Raw genomic sequence first — 13,664 nt, 5'->3', positions numbered from 1 at the left:
ATGGGATATTTAATAGAGAGTACATCAAAAGAAGGACAGTATCTTAATGAAGAGACTCGAACAGGTTCCTCCTGATTTAAAAAACCTTTAAAACCAATTTCAGGATTTACTTTAGGTGTAAAAAGTTCACATGCTTCAATGTTAAAGGGGTCATGTCATGTCTACCTGATTGGCCAAACTTTATTTGCGATCTTGTCTGTCATTTTCTTTACTTAAAACATGGTGTGAAACATGAAACGTGAATTTGAAAGTGTTATTTCTATATTCTGCAAAGAAATCTTTTTTTTTTTTTTGTATACAAGGTAGTAACTTGGTATCACTGTTGTTTTTATTTTAGATTGCATTATAGTTTTTGAATTTACTATTTTGAATTAACTTTATTTAATAATATTTATATAGGAGCTTTATTAATTGTATTTCAGCTATTTTATTGTTATCCTATCTTGGAATGCAGACAGGTTTTGCAGTGATCTTTTGTTTTTGAATTAATCTTTTATGTGAACAAACCATTCTTATTTACTGACTCATATTTTATTTCTTCTTTTAAAAGCATGTGACTGTTTTCCATTGGTTTGGATTTACTGAACTAGTGTTTTGAGTCTGAACTAGACTTAGAGCAGTATTAAATGGAACATCACTTTTGTGACTTAGTTGAGTGATTCATGGACTCATTCAGAACACACAAAAAGACAATTTTCACCACCTACTGGAGTAATGATACAATCAGCAGAAAGAGTCACCGAACTAATCATGTACAAATACCAAGTTCTGTCATGAAACTCTATGTGGCGCAGACTGATGTTTTCTAAACAACCTGCTGACAGTATCATCAACTACACGGCACAAGCTGATTGGTTCCTGTTGCATTTGCAGCCAATGAGCTTGCTGCTTAACATTTAATAAATTGGTCAGTGTTTGCTGTAGCAATTTGCAGCACACTTTCAAAGTTCCTCTGAAACCCTCCATCTTCCCCAGCTCCACCTGTATAGATCTGTTATGGGTATATTTCATATATGCAATTTGTTCAGCAGCAGTATGTCAAAAGCCCAAAGTATACTTCGGCCGTCCGCGTTCATGCACTGCTCGCGGGTGTCCGCACACCCTGTCCGTGTGCAGCCCAAATTTCGAGTACAACAGTGCATGGGCAAGCAGGACAGAAGAGTCCACTAGGTGAAAATACACACATTACTGAGCACAGTGTGCAGTCGTCGAAGAAGTGTGTGAAAAAAACACACGCTTGAAACAAGGAGGAAAACATGACAATGGACGGCGAACTTGACGAGCGTTTGTGCAAAGAGATCATAGCATATCCTTCTCCAACATTTTTGATTCTTGTTCTTTTGGTGTATCTTCTGAACTATGTTGCAATGGTGGGTGCACTATATTTCTTCTCCGATCCTGCCCAGCGAATGTCCAGTTGATGACACGACTCATTGCTGCCCTCCAATGTCTGGTAGAGTATAGAAAAAAATGGTACTGTGCATGTGTCGAACTCATCCACGCGCATCTGCGGTTGAGTATTCTTTGAAAGATGCAAAGATACTTTGACACGACTGCATGGGAGATGTGTCCGGGCACGAAAAAAGAAGTATACCCAGGCCTTTACCTGCCCACTGCAGTGTTTCTTGTATGAATTGGCAGTAGTAAGTCCAGTAGTTTGCTCTGCAGCAGCAGCAGCAGAGCAGATCTATTCCGCCTAGACAAATTCATTAACATTGTCACATCCATTACCATGCTAAACTCTTCCGAGAGCTGTCATGATAGAAATTTAAAAGATTCAAGACAGAACATGTCTACACCGTACGTGATAGTTGTCGTGTCGCGCAGCAACGCAGCAGCTTGAGCCTGTCTACACTGGCCACGACAAAGCGACCGTTGCAAATCTGTTTGTTCTTCCTGTGAGAAGTAGCCTGAACTCTTGGAGGACGTCAAAATTAGAATAGGGCATCAGTTTATTGTCAGCGATCAGTTTATTGTCGCATCGCGCAGCATCCAGTATAGACATCATCACTGATTAAAGGGTTCTATTTGCTTTTGTCACGTTGTGTTGCGCCGCTCACATCTAGTGTATGCACAGTGAGAAAGAGGCTGAAAAAAGAGTAATGTAAATCTATATTATGACAGTTCTTGATCCCTATAAGCACTTGAGTTCTACAGAAGTACGCTTACAGCTTCCTTCTAGTCCATAAGCATGTTCTGTGAAGGCAAGAGACCATCCCTGAGATGAAAAGAACATCCACTCTGAGCTCATAAAGGAAGTGTTCTTATCTGCCCCTCCGTCTTCTTCATTCTCTCTCGTTATGGGCTTCTGTATATTAGTGGTAATAGCCTGTACAGCTATTTTGTTAATTATCATGGACGTCTTTGATGCATATCTTGACACGCTCCTCAAGGCATAAAGAAAGTGCATGTGCAGGAAAAGAAAGGGAAGGAAGCTTTTATGCATTAATGAACTTCTTTTTTGTACTTATCACTACGTCTGCCCTCAAATAGAAGCCTTTAACTTGAACTTAAAGGAGTTATATTGTGGAAAACAGGACTTTTTAGTCTTTCTTGCTTCAAGGTTTCTTATATATATATATATATATATATATATATATATATATATATATATATATATATATATATATATATATATATATATAATTATTCTATATTCTATATTATATTCTTATATATATCTTATATATATTTTTTATTATTATTATTTATTTAAAATATCTAAACATAATTTAAAAATGTATTATATATTAATTTTAATTTATTTTATTTAAAAATATATTTTTAATAATAATACATTAAAATTAATATATAATATATTTAAAACAGTGTCTGTATGTATATGTGTGTATATATATATATATATGAGAATGCATGAGGAAATGATGATGAATGGAGAATCTTGATCATCCAATAAGCATTGAGTAACCCTCAGCTAGATCCAGTCACCTTGAGGACTGACACGCCTCCTCATAGGCGGCTCTCTAAGCTCAGCAGTGCCTGTCGGACACAGTTGGTTCTGTCTCTGTGAGCCAACTGGACCTGGGCCACGAACAGAACACAGGCAGCTTCTGCCGAAGAAGCCCTAAAGTAAGAAAGGAGCAGGTAGGACACAGACAGGCAGAAAGCACGTCCTCACAGACAGGAAGCACGTATAGATTGCCTCTTCTCCGCTCAGCCCACCTGTACGTGGAGCTGACACTGTCCGCCCTTGACCGGACCCCCTCACCCGCACCAAACAATAGCCGCTTCAGCTTTAATGCACATATGTCATGCTAAGTGAATTTGTGGAGCAGATGGTCACGATAGCATGGCAGGTGCCTCAACAAATGTTTGCGTTTGCTGTGCTGCTATTTATATCGGCGCAAAACACAGCGGCACAAATATTTGAAAAGGCCATTGGGTGTTTTTTCAACATGCGTCACAATTATCAACGTGTCTTTTTTGTTCTTCCCAGCCCAAAACAAACAGATGGCAGTTATGGGTTCATTGCTAACTGCCTTCGATTTCTGTGCAGATCTGAAAATACACAGCAAAAAGATGGATGAAGGTCTTAAAGGAATAGTTCACCCAAAAATAAATATTCTGTCATCATTTACTCATGTCGTTCCAAACCAGTATGACCTTTTTTTTCTTCTGTGAAACACAAAAGGAGATGTTTATGCTACTTCTCAATCTAATGAAAGCAAATGAGGCTTCAAAAATGCCAAGGAAGCTCCCTTAGTTGTTTTATTAGTCTTAATGACTTGTTTTCTTGTTGTAAAATCTAAAAATCCTTAAAACAAGTTCAATTTGATTGAGAAGCTGCACTTGTGACTTGTTTTCAGTGGATGTGTATTTATTATTAATGTATTTTGTCTTTCTGCATTGAACTTTGCTTTGAGTATAAAGTTAAAGGGATAGTTCTGTCATAATTTACTCACCCTCATGTCATCCCAAACCTGTTTTTTTTTTAAGTATTAATATAATAAAACAACATACTGATATTTTGAAGAATGTTTGTAATCCAACAGTGTCAGTTCCCATTGACTTCCATTGCATTTTTTTTTTTTTTTTTTTTAACTTATGTAACCCTTAAAGGCATACCTTGGGTCTTTATCTATCCTGGGTGTCACTGATGGTGGAACTGGTGAAGAAGCTGTCAGCGATCAAAATACTGATTTTGAAGAGGTTGAAAACGATAGTTTTGAGATTATGTTTGAGATCGCAAATATGAGCCAGATATACTGGGAAAATGAGCTTTGATGATGATAGTGATGATAATAACAAGCATCTGCTCAAATTGAACCCTTCCATATTCTAAAAGGTAACGAAATATGATTTATTTTGTTCTTTTGTAATTATTTAAAATATCAAGAGTTTTATACTATTGCAGCAGTTAGAGATCCATCCACATTAAATACAGAATATGTATCAGTGATTGGTGAAACATTCATTCATTTAAAGGGTTAGTTCACCCAAAAATGAAATTTCTGTCATTAATTACTCACCCTCATGTTGCTCCAAACCCGTAAGACCTTTGTTCATCTTTAGAACACAAATTAAGATATTTTTGATGAAATTCAAAAGTTTTTTTTTTTTTAATCTCCCATAGAAAGCAACGAAATTACCACATTCAAGGTCCAGAAATGCAGTAAATACATCGTTAAAATAGTCCATGTGACTACAGTGATTCAACCTTAATGTTATGAAGCGATTAGAATACTTTTTGTGTGCCAAAACCAAAAAAAAAAAAAAAAAAACTTTATTCAACATTTTTTTTCTCTACCCTGTCATTTATTTTAATATCTTTACTATTTTTCTGGACCTTGAACGTGGTAATTTCGTTGCTTTCTATGGTAGATAAAAAAAAAAAAAAAAAAAAAAAAAAACTCATTTTATCAAAAATATCTATTTTATAATAAAAATAATATTTGTGTTCTGAAGCTGAACGAAGGTCTTAAGGGTTTGGAATGACATGAGGATGAGTAATTAATGACAGAAATTTCATTTTTGGGTGAACTAACCCTTTAAGGGTTTTAGCTCTTATTAACAAGTACAAATATTTACCACAATTACAGATGTCACAGGAATAACACATAGATCATTCTAATCAGTCTAAATGTCTGTGCATCTCAACATATTTAGCAATGACCTAGAATCCAGGAATTAAACATTCAAATAGCTGCACCCGGCACTCCATTGTCAGGCTTGTTGACAGCTTTTGAATTACATGCTTTAATGCTGGGCCTTCAGATAAACATCCCACTGTACCCACAAAGAAACATCACATGCAAATGAATCATTAACGTCCAGCGACTGACACCTGCTCGTGTCCAGCGACTTGTAAAGTTTCTCATCCTTCTTTCCGCGTTTGTATCTTTTCCTCTAATTATTCACCAAACTCTGTTAAGTCACGGTGCCGTCCGAGGGGAGGGAGGGGGGCCCAGATGCAGATTAGGCTCCTGAAGATGAGGGTCTAAAAGGGATTTAATGGTAGAATGGATTAGAGAAATCCTTGTAACAATGTTAAATAATTATAGTTCCAGCCGAGATCAAAGCAGCATTGATTGAACCCCTCAAGCCTTTAACACAGAGAGAGAGAGAGAGAGAGAGAGAGAGAGAGAGAGAGAGAGAGTCTTGGAAAGCAAAGATTGGTAAACTCCTGCTCGGGCCGCAGCAGCGCTGCACATGTGGATTGGCGAGGAAGAGCATGGATAAAAAGATGTATCCTTTAGGAGAGCTCCGTCTGGCTTTTGTCACTGTAGCTGGAGATCCATTTGAGAGGTCTGATAACGACGCAGACGAACTCGTGAGGGAACGTTGTCAGAGGCGCTCGCGCTGATACCTAAGCGTTTTAAGACGACTTATAGACAGACCGGAATTTAATGTATGCAAAGCACCAAGTTTGAGCGGAGGCTTTCAGTCGGAGTTGTTTATTTCCCATGTAATCAAGAAATTTTGACATGCCTGGCTGCCGCTCATTTTCTGAGCGAGGGTGTCTTGTTCGCTGCTCTCAGCCATCTTACCGCAGGCTTTCTCTGCTAGTCTCGCACAGATAAGTGGTATTGTGCAAAATCAGATTGTTGCGACAATGTGGTACAGTAGAATTTGGTACTGAATGAGCTGGGGTTATGTAGACGAGGTGGGTCGAAGAATCGATGTATTTAAAAGGACCTGTTTGTATATAAATAAGGTGCATGCGATTTCTGGTGATGTTACTAATATAACTACCCAATGCATGAATACCCATTTGTGGGCGGGGCTCTGATTTGTGAGTACTGGAGAGGGAGGGGCTAACATTTGGTACTTCACACACACACTTATTGTGTACCACACATACTTATTGTGCTGATGAACTACATAAGCATAGATTAGTCCGAACTCTCTGCTCGAAGTCTTAAAGCATCCAGATGCAAATTTCTCCACTGATCTGAGATGTTAAGAGGTTTAAGAGCAATGACTTCATGCTTGTTAGCAATGGAATCAATCTGAAAATGAACTAATGTAGTCTCAAGGCCATTCAAACACTAGAATAATGCTGCAGTCTTATTATCAGACTAAGATGTTTCTATTTCACTGTTCAAATATAAAAATAGGCCTCTGTGCTGGAAAGTAATCTGTTGTCTGTTTTATTATATTATATATATTATATCATTTTAATTATTTCACTCTCTATCTGTCTATAGTTATCTCTGAAACAGAAATCTAAAAGCTTAGAGATAATACTAGGTAAGCCATGGCTCATAATACACACACACTACCTTTCAGTCGGTGAGAGAAATCTCTTATACTCACTAAATCTTCATTTATTTGATTAAAAATACAGTAACAGTTGTAATTTTGTGAAATAGTTTTACAATTTATAATGACTTTTTTCTGTTTGAATATATTTTTAAAATGTAATTTATTCCTGTGATGCAAAATTGAATGTTCAGCATCATTACTCCAGTTTTCAGTGTCACGTGATCTTTCAGAAATCAAAATATGCTGATTTGCTGCTCAAGAAACATTTCTTATTATTATCAATGTTGTGTTGTTGTGCTGCTTCATATTTTTGTGTAAACCATGATGCATTTTTAGTAGGATTCTTTGATGAAGTTTTAAGAAACAGCGTTTATTTAAAATATAAACATTTTTAACATTGTCTTTACTGTCATTATCATGGTTTAATTATACTAATATTTAACTCTTATGCTTTTAATTTGAGCTCTTATCATGTCATATTTTATTGTGGTGTTAGAATTTTCCAATGGAAAGCTTAGGCAGACCTGTTGACAGCTACATGGAATATGAGCGAAATATAATCAAGAGAGGGAGGGCGAAAAGAAGGTGTGCTGTGAGAGGTATCCGTATCAAAGCAAAGCCCCTCTTATTTGAGGGAGGAGCAGAACAACCAAACACACACACACACAAATACACACACTTACTATTCTTCCCCCAAACCCCCTAACCTATACTCCAGTTCTACCAGTCGGGCCATTCATGGAATCTCAGCAACAACAACTAATAATAATAATAATAATAATAATAATAATTGAAATTATTATTATTTTTGTTGTTATTGCTGTTATTAGTTTTAAGTAAAAAAAAAAAAAAACTCATAGTTTCTTGTATCTGTGTGTGTGTGTATTCAATTATGCAATTTTCATTGGCATATTAATCATCTTTTCAACAAACAAGTCAACGTTAATTAAAGCAAAGCATGGATAAAGATGTGTGACTGGATCATCACTGTTTATCAGAGCCAGAGTCAAATAATTCAGCCTGTGAGAAAAATTTCAATGTCTATCCTCCTTTCCAATTTGTCTTTGTGTGTGTGTGTGTGTGTGTGTGTGTGTGTGTTAGGAGAGAGGGAGAGAGAATGAGGAGTTTGGGAATGTGTGTTGTCATGGTAGCTCATCTTTTGTAAAGGTTCTTGACTAGAGATTAATTGATTTGTGGTTCGAGAGAGTAGTCTGATTGTGAAATGATTTTGTAAAATTCAGCAAAGAGAAAAGAGCTCAGGGGATTTAAAGAGTTCTTAGTTGTGTTCCATTTATGTACAGTATGTACATGCTTCTATCAAAATGGCATTAATTCCTATAATTGCCATAGCAATCTTTTGGGAGATTTTTCTACATTGGTAGTCACTGCATGACTCATCACTGCTAAGCGAACAACAAATATCAGCAGCAGGATATGCAGTTATATATATAAATAAAAAAAAGTATTGAAGTAAATTAACAATTATTACAATTTCAATAATATAATATAATATAATATATTAATTATTAATTGTTAATTTACTTAAATACTTTTATTATACTTTTTTATATCTATTTTGTAGATTCTTAAAAGAGATGACTTTATTGACTATTTATAAACTGATTATACATTAGTACATTTATTGTATTAAAATTGTAATAATTACAAATATAAAAATGTATTTTTTTATATTTTAATATTTATATATAAATATTTAAATATATTTTATATTATTAATGAAAATAAATATATTTCTGTACGGATAAGGTCCAACGGTTCGGCACCCATGTGATTTGCGGATTATCATAAAGTGAAAGTTTATCATTTGGATGTGTTTTTTAATTAACACATTCAAACAATTTTAAAAGTGGAATAAGAGGCGAAAATCACGACTCATGAGCTGTTATCTGTGCCCCACCTGCATGCAGAGAGAGAGAGAGAAAGAGAGAGGGGTGCATTTCAGACAGTGCTTAAACAACGAATTGATTCCTCTTTTGCGTTTACTTTCACTTGAACGGACACATACACGCAAAATACCTGTCTTGGCAAGTATTCTCTCGGTTATGTCATTAGCAAACAGTTGAGAAAGAAACCGGATGTGTGTCCGTGTGTGCATTCTGTCTTAAAGTGACAGCAGCCTAAATTCTTGCTGTTGTCTGTGTCATTAATGTTAATAAAATAAATCATTAGCATCATCTACCATGTTCAAGAGAAAAGAAGATAGTGAGGAGAGCAAAGTGTGAGTACCAAGCAACATCTCCAGGTGCTCCCTTGAGAACCAGACCAAAAAAAGTTATGTGCGCTCCAGTTCTTTATATATATATATATATATATATATATATATATATATATATATATATATATATATATATATATACAATAAATAGTTTATATAATTTTGTTGCTCACAATATTTTTATTATAATACAGTATTTATTATTTCACTACCACAATCATCATGATGATATATTAGCAGATTTAAATTCAAATCTATATTAGAAATGTATATAAAAAAAAAGAGTTATTGCACCAAAGTTTACAGTGTTTTTTCAGTTATTGGTTCAGAATGGTTTTAAATGATCAGTGTTGTACCAGAAGCTGATTATTATTGTTATTATTATATTTAGAGGACTCTTAAAGGCTTAAAATGGACTTGTTATGACTTAATTTTCACGGCTCAGGAGATTGGCTCAAAACAACCTGCCAGCAGAACTGAGCGCCCTTGAGCAAAGATAGCAGATTTCAAATCGTGTATGTCCACGGGCTCCTGTGCCAGCCGCGCAGCTGCCATTGAGATGAATGGAAATGCTAACAGATAGATTCCTCCAGGTACTACAGAGCCCGTTGGTTCCGACAGACAGAGCTGTACTGGGACTGCAACTCCAGCTGCTGAGGTTCAGGTGTGTGTGGGCCAGCAGCTCTCTTCCTCTCTGACTTTATCAGCTCACACACTTGTGGGCGAGACGAGGGCGAGTCTCACCCTCTATACCTTAAACACAAGATCTCTGTGGTTTGAAGCACTCGGCTGCTCCTCTTTCCTCCGGCGTCGCTCTCTGCCAATCTGAAAGGCAAACAGACCTACACTGGAGCTGGTAAAATCACACACACACACACACACACACACACACAAACACACACTTCATTTCTGCTGTGTTAGCTTGAATCTAAATGCACTCAAACAGAATGTTGCACAGGAGCGAGATCTGTTCTCCAGGAAGACAGACAGAGGGAAAGAGAGGGAGAAAAAAAGAGAAATAGAAGCAGAGAAAGATGGAGAGAGAGAAACCAGAGTCAAAAACCGCCACATAACAATGCCGGAGAAAAATCAGAACATTTTCCAGCGAAAGATGGGCCATTTCCAAATCCTCGTGCCCTATCAGACAAATTAAAGTAAATCAAGCATGAAATGAAGCAGGAGAGCCCGGAGATAAGACTCCTTTAAGTCCTTTCCAGATTAGGATAGGGGAAGAGAGGTGCATCTGCTCTCTGCCAGCCGAGGAGGCTAGCTTCTCATTTCACAATAGCAGCCTGTGTATAGGATTACTTTCCCCTGTCACCAACACACACACACACATTTACACACACATACACACTCAGTCTGAACATGTCCTTAATGCGTCGGCTCACTAGCTTGTTTTACACGTTTTGACAAGTGATCTATAAATGTACAGCAGCTAGTTGATCATAGAATCGAGTGTGAAAACGTGCAAGCCGATGCTTTAACCTACAGTTAGTAGTGTTCCTGTTGCGCAGCCGGTAGAACATGATGAAAGACAAGGTCGAGGTTCGATTCCCAAGTAGGTAATGTGCATGTTGATAAAGTATTACTTGAAAGCCTTAAATACAAATCATGGGTAGCTCATGGGAAATGGTGTGGTGTTGAGGTCACATATACCATTGAATATACTTTTGTGAGCAAAATCCAGTAAGAATCCGTGTGATTGTGAGTTTTGTGTGAGGGTGAAAAAGTTTTTCAAGTTGGTGACATGAATTCACCACACTGACCAACAGAAAGCTGCTTGGTTTGAAGTTGACTTCTGTGTGAGCTGTGTTTTATACATCTCTACATTATTGACAATAAATAATGGACTGTTTTTGGCCTATTATTGTGAACATTCTGCAAATAGTGCTAATATAACCACACCTTTATACTCCATCTTAAAGTATTTTAAACAGGATTTTCTTTTATGATTATACACGCAGTTTTGTTGCCTGAAAGTAATTGGGAACTACTTATTTGTAATTACTTACTGTGGAATACTTAATTGTTACATTGCAGGACTGCAAAAATGCTAAAAATGCAGGTATTTCTTATACATACAGAGGACACCAGGGCTCTGAGTCTCATAACTATAGGGTTTTGAGACAGAAGTCCAATTACAAACACTTTTTTTTTTTTTTAGAAGTGGATGTATATCTTGTATAATTGTATAATGCATTATTTTATAATTTTATCCTCCAAACTGACATTTTCAATATCATATATTTTTGTTATGTAACCACTCTATCATACATTCAGACAAGATTCAACTATATATTGTAGGCTGAAGAATAAACTATGTTATCAGGATAAGGGTGTGTGTGTGTGTGTGTGTGTGTGTGTGTGTGTGTGTGTGTGTGTGTGTGTGTGTGTGTGTGTGTGTGTGTGTGTGTGTGTGTGTGTGTGTGTGTGTGTGTGTGTATATGTGTGTGTGTGTGTGTGTGTGTGTATATATATATATATATATATATATATCAGGTTGGAGTTTGATGTTTTTTGTTGTTTTTGCTTTTTACATTTTTGCCATTTCAGAAATAATTTTGTTTGCCATTTGATTTAAAAAGTCCATAGTTTATAAGTTTTGTCTCTTTATCGCCATCTGTGTGAAACCTGAAATTGCAGTTATTTGTGGAATTATCATCTTTATGTGGGTTGTCCATCGGCACGGCTCCTCAGTGTGGATGAATCTAATGTTTTGAGGAGTCACCACACCGGTGTGGATACTGTACTTTGGAATCACATATTGTAGTCTTGGAATTATGACCAAAATAAGAATTTTCACCAGAAAATGTAATTTAAACAAGCAAGTAACATGTCTGCCAATTTTGTTTTGACAAACTGAGGAAAAAAAAAAAGAAGCATTACAGTAAATTGCGCTGCCAATGGTGATTGAATCTAATGATTGCTTTGCTCATATCACATCAAACCATGTAAATTATTATTATTATTGTTATACTTTGTTTTCAAATTGTTTTCAGCATTGCATGATTACGTGTATTTAGTGTGTATTAACGTCCAAAGTCTTTTGCTTTTGACTATGGGTGGATCTCCAGTTGTCACTCATGATTGTCGTTTGGATCTTTCTGAATTAAAATCCACCATCAAAATGATGTTTAATTATTCCAGCTGCTGTAAGAAAAGGCTATAAATGATCTGTTACCTGCAGCTTCCGATACTCATTCTTTATGTATACAGACGTGACGTAATGATGCAAAGGCAAACTCGTATTTCCCGTGGAAACCTAACCAGTACCACTCAAATTAAAAAACATTATTACAAGCTTATAGGTGTGAATCAAGCTAGGCTAAGGAAATAGTTTTGAACACTGGCTGGTTATATACTTGCTCAAAAATAGATTTTAGATCATTTTTTAACCAAAAAAAGTTACGGACTGCTGCTTTAAGGCAGTTTCCATTGTGACAACTTGCCCCCCATAGTGTAAGATGAACAAAAGGTGAACTATATATTTTTATAGTCAATGTTCAACAGATTTTTTGTAACGAAAAACTTAAAGGTATGTACATATGCAAAATTAAACCTACTCTGAGAAATATTCACCATATGCCCCTATACATTCTAGCCTAAAGTTTTAATGAAAGTTCATATTCATGATATTTTTCAGATGTAAGTTTCCCTCCACATCTAAAATGTTTCATATTTTGTAGATGGGCCAATTTCTTTTAAGTTAAGTTAAGTTTAATTATATTCTCACCATAAATATTTTGGAACCAACATTAATTATGTAAGAGTTTGCAGCCTGAAAGAAAAAACACACACATTCTTGGGAGTATTTTGGTTTCAGTGTCATGACTGATGTTTCTCCTCTTGGCTTTTCCCTCATCAGGAGTTTGTTAGTTATTAAACAGCGCGACCGTGACCTTCTATGCCCTGGTGTCAGGTTTAGGCCTTTTATCACCCTCTATCTCCAGCCATTTAAAAACTCCTCCTGAAAGTGACTGATTTAACCTGCTTTTACGCCGTTTATATCAAAACCGGATGAGAGAGAGAAGGGGAGAGGGGGGAAAAAAAACTTAATCCATCTTATCTGTTGACTGTCAAACTGCTGGAGCTAAGACCTCCTCACAAAAGACAACTGGGTCAGGCAAGGCAGGAGCGGCCGGATTTGTGCTGGAGGAAAGTTTGAAATGTGGTAATTGACTGGAGGGGCGGCTGCGGATAGAGCTAATGACCCGCTCGAGCCACTGGAGAAAAACAGCACCTGTAAATGCAGCATAAAAACAAACGTGTGGGAGATACGTGAGCTATTGTGTGACCCGGGAGCTCGGTAGTTATTAACACACCCGCCGATAAGTGTGTGCGTTTTGTGGAAGCGCAATATATATCCGAACCCTCTCCTTCATATCAACAGCAACGCCTTGAGATTCTTTCAGAGGGGCTGAAAGCAGCATTCCCATAATTCAAAGCATTTGTGAGCATTTCCAGTGAGTGCAGGCACCATTAGTCAGTCCATGCTGACAGGAGAATGAGGAATTATATCCCACATGAGCACTGAGATTTGTAACACATCTCTGACTATCAAATTTGTTAGCTGGAAAAAGTCTCCTCTAGATTCAGATAGGGCATCTTCCTCAAGTTTACGTCTAATCTTCTGTGTCCTATCATTCAGAGTGACAGAAGGGGAAAGAAGCTGTGGAGATTGTTGTCGGAATGACTTTGC

General features: G+C 36.6%; 1 protein-coding gene across 4 annotated transcripts in view; it reads left to right on the top strand.

Moving 5' to 3' along the window:
- Positions 1 to 13,664, top strand: part of zfpm2a (zinc finger protein, FOG family member 2a) — a 202,840-nt gene that overhangs the window by 82,042 nt on the left and 107,134 nt on the right. The window lies entirely within an intron of this gene.

The sequence above is a fragment of the Chanodichthys erythropterus genome, chromosome 2 (genome assembly GCF_024489055.1).
Source record: "Chanodichthys erythropterus isolate Z2021 chromosome 2, ASM2448905v1, whole genome shotgun sequence".
Classification (NCBI taxonomy): Eukaryota; Metazoa; Chordata; class Actinopteri; order Cypriniformes; family Xenocyprididae; genus Chanodichthys; species Chanodichthys erythropterus.
This window is presented reverse-complemented; position numbering and strand designations above follow the sequence as displayed.